The sequence below is a fragment of the Microcebus murinus genome, chromosome 23 (genome assembly GCF_040939455.1).
Source record: "Microcebus murinus isolate Inina chromosome 23, M.murinus_Inina_mat1.0, whole genome shotgun sequence".
Classification (NCBI taxonomy): Eukaryota; Metazoa; Chordata; class Mammalia; order Primates; family Cheirogaleidae; genus Microcebus; species Microcebus murinus.
In genome coordinates this window covers 28,013,433-28,021,555 of record NC_134126.1, presented here as the reverse complement: position 1 = coordinate 28,021,555, position 8,123 = coordinate 28,013,433, and positions in this window count along the sequence as shown.

Here is an 8,123-nt window from a genome sequence, read left to right as displayed (position 1 = left end):
GGCCGGGGTCCACGGGAGGGGGTCCCTGGGGACTGTGCGGGCAGGGCCGAGGAGAAGGGCCCAGAATGGCCGGCCACTGGGGAGGTGGAAGCCCAGAGCTGGGAGGGATTCCCAAGGAGTGGGGCGATTTTATGGATGGTCACCAAAGCCGGCCAGGGCAGTGGGTGGTCCTCACTTCCCTCGGTTGCTTCCCTCAGCCTGAGCACAGCAGCCACGGTCCTCTCTGGCTCCATTGGTGTCGTGGCCCTCATCCTGCTCCTGCTGTGTCTTTTGTACATGACCCTGAAGAAATGGAGGCACGAGAGTGAGTGGAACATCCCCAGCCCTGGAACTGGGGGTGAAGGAAGAGGAGAAACTGAGGCAGAGATGGGGATGTCCTTCCCAAGGGGCAGCCTCGGGGGAGGAGGGGAGTGGGCGGGCTGTAGGTTTTCTTCTCTGGAGTTGCCAGGGACACCGTCCGTGACAATAAGATGTGTCCATCGCACAAGCTCTTCCTGTTGAGAGCCACATACAGTATGCGCCATCTGCATACGCACTTATGGTTTATACACATCAACAAAAAGAAATATTGACACCAAATCATCTCCTCTAAATAAAAACAAAATTATAAAGTGTACTCCTTTCCCCTACCCTGTCTTCCTGGGAATTTAACTTAGTCTCAGAGGCCCGTTGGGGTCGAACATGGTGGATTTCGCCTTTCAAAGCTGAGCCCTAAATCAACCACGCAAAGACGGCTACGACCCTGAGTCAGACTGACGCTGAGCTCGTTGATTTTTCTAGGACTATTCAAGAGACAGCTGAGGCATCAGAGCAACTTTCTCCACAGATCTTCGGTGAGGAAATAGTCGAGTCCCACCTAGCGGGGCTCCGGGCCTTCTCCACAGGGATTTCTTCTTGTCCCTAGACAGACCCCACACAGCGGGAGGTGGGGGCGAGGCAGGGAGCAGGCCTGGAAGACGGTGCTTGTGGAAACGGAGGGAGACCCGGGCTTGCTCAGCAAGAACCCCGTGTTCTCCCCGCCGTCCTGTAGGGACAGCCCAGGACCTGGTTTTGTCGTTGCAAGTCCCTGGCGCCCGGCCATCTGCCTCTAACCAGGGTTCTGTCTCTAGGACCTGTCCTGCCACGCCGATGCCATCTACGCCAACGTGATCCGCCTGCCCCCCCGGGAGGGGGACGGATTCGCCATTTATGCCAACGTGCCCCCTTTCCACCGCCCCAGGAGGACTTCCCCGGACCAGGTGGAGTACGCCTCCATCGTGTTCCAATGACGGGACCAGCCAGACGCTCGGAGCGGAGAGTCAGACCTGGGCCCTGGCTGGACCTTGCACAGCGCTCGCTTTAGACTTGTGTATTTGTGTGTGTGTGTTTAAAAAATGCATAAAACCTGTCCTGATGGAGGTAAATGGCTGAGTGTTCCTTCTCGTTACTGGAATGTGCGTGCAGTTCTAATGGACAGGAGTGACATACGAGAGACAAGGGGCATGCTCACCCAGACCACCCCCAGCCCCAGAGTCAGGTTCCTGAGACAGACTGGCCAAGAAAGGAGCTCTTTCTACCGTGTTTCCCCCAAAATAAGACAGCGTCTTATATTTATTTTTCCTTAAGAAGACACCCTGGGGCTTATTTTCAGGGGATGTGTTATTTTTTTTTAAGTACGGTACAACAATCTACATTTATTCAAATAGAGTGAAGTCGTCTTCTTCTGGAACATCATCATCACTCTCCAAACCCCGAATTCCTGAATTTCTTGTGACTCTATTTCCTTTAGAACCATTGGCCCCAATCTCTCCTGTCGAGCAATAGAGCTCTCCTGGGGCAGATGAGAAGGGCTGCTCGTCTTCTTTACTGCTCTGCGACGACATGCATGGGTTGTGCAGATGTGCTGTGCAGCCACGCCTGTCACTAGGTCTTATTTTCGGGGTGGGGCTTGTATTGCGCAGATGCTTAGAAATCCTGCTTGGGCTTATTTGATGGGTAGGTAGGGGAAATACGGTAGCTCTTGTTCCTCTCGAGGCAAGGGCTGAGAAGGGGGAATTCACACCGTTCAGGGCCCAGCTTCTGTTTTTTGTCTCTCCTATCCTGCCCTGTCAGGAGTTAACACCCCATAGGAGTGAATTCATGGGTCACATGCATGGCTGGGGACACGTGCATGGCTGACTACCTTGCATGTCTGCCTCGTGCAATTGCCAGACAACACGCACGTACACAAAGGGCAATACAATGGCTTGAGTGCAGGCTGGATGTGCCAATGGTACCCGGATGTGCCAATGACCCCGTGATACCTCCCATGGGTCCAAGACGTGTGTGCATTATTCATTGTGTTGTTTTGCTTATTCTCTGTTCTGTGCTAAAAAGATATTGTTGAAAATGTTTTTTTAAAAAAGAAGCCTGTAGATAACCCCATGGCTAACAGTGATAAGAGAAAAGGAAGCATTTATGTTCTTTATAGCACAGACAGTGAAACTGTTAGAGGAACTGGGCAGCGGTGCAAGCGTGGAACATCTCAGCGAAGAGTGTGGTGTTGGAACGACCACCACGCATGACCCGGAGAAACAGAAGGATCCGCTGTTCAAGTTCTCTGCTGAAAGTGACGAGTAGCAGATAAGGAAAAACAGAAGAACACCACGTAAAGCCAGAACTGAAGATTCGGCCATGCACTGAAGACTGAACACACGCCGCTTCACGGTGTGATCAGGGAGCAAGCACACATCTATCACGGTGACCTCAAAAATGGAAGGAAACTGCAAATATTCAAAAGGCTGGTTGCAGGAATTTTTAAAAGACGCGGCATGACATCTGTGAAGATGTGTGGTGATAAAGCATATGCTGATCGGGAAACAGTGGAGAAACTCACTGATGAGTTTGCCAAGGTTGTCCCTGATGAGCATCTGACACCAGAACAAGTCTATGATGCTGCTGAAACATCACTGCTTGGGCATCACTGCCCCTGACTACAGCCCTCTAGGGATCAAGGATGCCAAGGACATAATCTTAATAACTGTGCTGGGGCGTGCCAATGCATCAGTGTAAACCTCCAGCGACAGGCCAAAGCCAGTGTGCTCACTGTTTTCAAAGAATCGATTTCTTACCGGTCCATTATTATGCTCACAAGAAGGCTTGGATCACCAGGGACATCTTTGCTGATTGATTTCACAAACATTTCATGCCAGAGACTCACGCTCACAGCAGGGAAGCCGGACTAGAGGCTGACCTCCCGTCACACCTGTTCTGCTCATCCTCCAGCCGAAATTCGCATCCAAGACAAAGTTTGTGCCGTGTACCTCCTGCCAAATGTGACTCCATCCATCAGCCACGTGACCAGGGTTCCCTCAGATCAATGAAGAGGAAATATAAAATCGTTTTCCTGAATAGCACGCCAGCAGCAGTGAACGAACAGAGGCGTAGGTATGGAAGGTTTTCGAAAGAAATTTGGCATGAAGGACGCCGTGCGTGCAGTTGCCAACACTTGGGACTCGGTGACTAGGGACTCAGGTGTGCATGCCTGACGCACCTGCTGCCCCCTGACTGCATTCAGTGACGATGAGGAACGAGGTGGTGACTTTGAAGGGTTCCCTATGTCAAAAGAGAAAAAAGGATGTCTGATCTCCTTACACATGCAAAATACTTACCTTCAGAGTCCGTCGGTGAGCTGGAAGACGTGCATGTTGAAGACGTTTTCAACGCTGCAAATGAGACGCCAGCTGTTGATGAGGCTGTTGGTCTCACAGCTGGTCCAGGTGTCCCGGTGGTGCCGCGGCGTTGCTTAGCTGCCCTGAACACGTTAGTTTTTCACCGTGTAAATGGCATGTCAGGCCTTTTACTGTTAAGTACTTAGATGTGAATAATAGTGAGAAAATGATTGCTTATCAATAGCACCTGAATTTGGGGTCAAGAATGATTGGGATAACAGACAGCCACAGATCGTCCGCATGGGTGGCTGGGACAAGTGACACCTTTGCTTTCCGAGAGTGCAATGTACACGAGCTTTATTTTGTGCACAGAATTATTAAAAATATCGTATAAAATTATCTTCAGGCTATGTGTGCAAGATATATATGAAATATAAGTGAATTTCATGTTTAGACTTAGGTCCCATCCCCAAGATATGTCATTATGTATATGCAAATATTCCAGAAGGGGGAAAAAATCCAAAATCCAAAACACTTCTGGTCACGAACGTTTTTGGGTAACGGATACTCAACCTGTATTTAAAGATAATAAAGCCCGGCATTTGTAGAGTGTTTTATAACTAACAAAGTACTTCATATGGGCTCATGGAATATTGAACAATACTACGAGGTAGGCATTTTAATACATCTGTCACTAGGGTTCAGCTTCAGGGTATAGAGTGAGATCTTTAATCAATAAAAAGTGTAATCTGCAAGAAAGGGAAAGGGTGGTAGAGGTGGCTGGGGAGCAAGAAGCCACTGTCTACAGACCGTTGCCCTAAAGCAGGGGTCCTCAAACTTTTTAAACAGGGGGCCAGTTCACTGTCCCTAAGACCGTTGGCATTGTGGGCCCAGGACGAGTCGGCTGCTAAGCAGGACAGGCAGCAGAGGCAAAAACACCCGGAGGGCGGGATAAATGTGCCAGGCGGCCCGCATGTGGCCCGTGGGCGGTAGTTTGAGGACGCCTGCCCTAAAGGCACAGTGCCCGGGGCTGCATATGTGTCCTCTATCTAGGCCTGCTGCCTGCTGGGTGCACCCTGAAACGTGGCAGGTTGAGTGTGCAAAATGTCAATTAGCTAGAAGATACAGAAGGTAGAGAAAGACTGCATAAAGCAAATAGCTTTTGAAATAATAATGACAATACTAATAAGTGATCTGAATTGGAATTCCAATTCTGCTACGTACCACCACTCGGTGATTTGGGGCAAGTTAACCTTTCCAGTCTTGAGATTCTTCATTTTAAAACAGTATCCACAATGTAATCAATCCAAACCATTCCTCGTAAGGTTGTCCTGAGCATTAACTGGGTTGGCGCGTGGTGGCTGGTGCAGTGGTATAGACTGGCATACAACTGATAGAGTAGCTGGTGCTCAAAACACAGTTAAGTCATTTTATCACTAGTAATATACATATTTGAAAAAATAAATTAAAACACCTATGGAGATACTATAGAGAATTACTGCAAAATGACAATTTATTGCTTCCCAGGTTGTAATGAAATGGATACACTCAAACACTGCTAGTGGAGTTGTAAGATGGACTTTCTTACAGCAAAAGGTCAATATAATGCAAGAGCAATAGAGACACCTTTCCTCTGACTTCAATATCTGCTCTTGGAACTTCACCCTAATAATAATAATATAAACATATTAATATATAAAATATAATATATAATAATATATAATAAAATATAATATATAAATATATAATAATATAAATATATATTATAAATATAATATAATAATAATCAAAAATAACCCAAAAGGCTGGGCATAGTGGCTCACGCCTGGAATCCTAGAGCTTTGAGAGGCCAAGATAGGAGGCTCACTTGAGGCCAGCTCAAGACCAGCCTGGGCAACACACGGAGACCTTATCTTTGCAAAAAGTAAAATAAAAATTAGCCAGCCTTGGTGGTGCACGCCTGCAGTCCCAGCTACTCGGGAGGCTGAGGCAGGAGGATCACTTGAGCCCACGGTTTGGAGGCTGCAGTGAGCTGTGATCACGCCACTGCACTTCGGCCTGGGTAACAGAGTGACACCCTATCTCAAAAATAAAACAAAATAATAAAATGAGCCCTCTAAAATTTAACATATACAGAGGTATCCATCCCAGCATTATCTCCAATAGTAGAACGTTGGAAACAACTGAATGATGAGGACCCACAGGACTGGCTTGGAATTCAGGGTTTTATCAGCAAGGTGATCTCAGCCATTACAAATACTATGAGAGATGTCTGGGTTTGGAGGGACCCTCGTTTATGAACTCCCTGCAGTGGGAGGAGGCCTGGGAGAGTGTCAAAAGAGCAAAGCAAGCATAGTAGCAGGGACACTGCTGAAAGGGTGGCAGTTCCAGAGTACGGAAGCCTGATAGACCTTGTTGGGATCTTGGATTTCATCCTAAATGCCATGGGAAGCCACTGGAGAATTCTAAGCAGAGAGTGACATAACCAGAATTGTGTGTATTAAAAGCTCCTTAGTTATAAGGTGGAAAACAATTTTAAAAACTATTTTTGCCAGGTGCGGTGGCTCACGCCTGTAATCATAGCACTCTGGGAGGCCAAGGCGGGTGGATCGCTCAAGGTCAGGAGTTCGAGACCAGCCTGAGCAAGACCCCGTCTCTACTCAAAATAGAAAGAAATTAGCAGGACAACTAAAAATACATAAAAAAAAAAAAATTATCCGGGAATGGTGGCACATCCCTGTAGTCCCAGCTACCCTGGAGGCTGAGGCAGGAGGATCGCTTGAGTCCAGGAGTTTGAGGTTGCTGTGCGCTAGGCTGACGCCACGGCACTCATTCTAGCCCGGGCAACAGAAGTGAGATTCCGTCCCAACAAACAAACAAACAAACAAACAAACAAACAAACACCACTAGTTTTTTAAAAATGCAAGTATACAGACAAGGCCATTATGCAAAAATATATTAGAGTGATTGGATCATGAGTAGGACTTTTTCCCCTCTTGGAAAATCCCTGATCCTGTTGGCACTCCATTCCCCTTTCTCCCACAGAGAGTAGTAGCTCTGTTCTCTGTGAGACAAATCGTGTCTCAACAATGTGGGAGACATGACGCACAGCAGGGGTGGCGGGCTTGGAAGGGAGGGAGGCTGTTATCTTAGGAAACGGTGAGGGGCTGGGGTGGGAGGCGAACTCGTGTTATCAGCCTCCATCAGAGTCTCTTTCTCCACCAGGTGATAAACTATCAAAAATAGCTTCCTCTTAATGGTACAGGCGTTATAGCTTCATCTATCACTGTTCTGATCTCCCCTGGCTTGTTACCCTTGGGGCTGGAGCCTTGTCAGCCGAAAGCAGAGAGAAGGGGGCCGGTATCATGCCGGGCTTGGCGTGGAGCCTGGACCCAGGCCTCGGAGAGGAGCAGGAGCCTGAGGTCATTCCCAGCGGCCTCCGGCCTCCGGGCAGGAGCAGGCGCAAAAAGCCTTTGTGAGCAAATCGTCTTTTCCTCTTTCACAAGTGTTTGCGTGTAGTGACAGGAGCAGGTAAGATGGCAGGCAGTCACCATGCATGGGTAACAGCGCGCTTTAATCCAGCCCTTTATCCACGCCAAAAACATGTATTGAGCACCTTCTAGGTGCTGGCAGAGTTTTGGCAAGAGGGGACACAGAGAGTGAGGCACAGACCTCCACAGCTCTCACTTTGCTGTTTAGGGCGCAGTCGCAAATGACACCTAAGACACAAAATCAAGGCATTTTAGAGCAGAAAGGATGCTGGAAATAATCCACTCGAAACTCTTTATAATCATCTGTGAGAAAAAATGCCGTCCAGAAAGGATAAATGCCTCAGATCTCCAGGACTTTGAAGTTTAGGTCAAGTGGATTTTCCACTAAACCCCAACAAATCTTACAAAGACGGAAGCGTATTGCTGCAGCACTGTCCTAGCGAGAGTGTGCACAGAAGTGTAGCTATTAAATAAAGGTGCCACCTTCCCTGGCATGGGATTTAAAAACGCCCCATCCTAGTCCCCAGTCAAATGAGGATCTCTAAAAATGGCACACGGAGGACCCAAAATATGTTGTATTCAAAGATCCTCAACAACTACACGGTATTGGGAGCCTCGGAGCAGCATCATGGAAGGTTCTGGCCCAAGAGTGGTCCGTCCACACAGGAGACTGGAGCAGCGTGACTATTATGGGATGTTGCGTGATGTTGGCGGCTGCCCTGTCTACACCAGGTTCATGCAAACAGGTAATAGAAATAGCAAGTCAAGGATCTTGGCTTGATTGCCACAGCTTAACTGTAGCCAGAGCGAGTGACTTAGAGCCCGTGGCCGAGCTGGGAGCAGGGAGAGGCGTGTATGGATACTGGCAGGGCAAACCTGGAGCAGGTGTGGAGAGCCCAGGTAGGAAATCACTCCATGCAGCCGCTACCACTGTTCTTGTGCTGTCCTAAAATCTCGAGTGATGAAGGAGCCTCACGTTCTTAACATAAGCTATGCAAAGGAA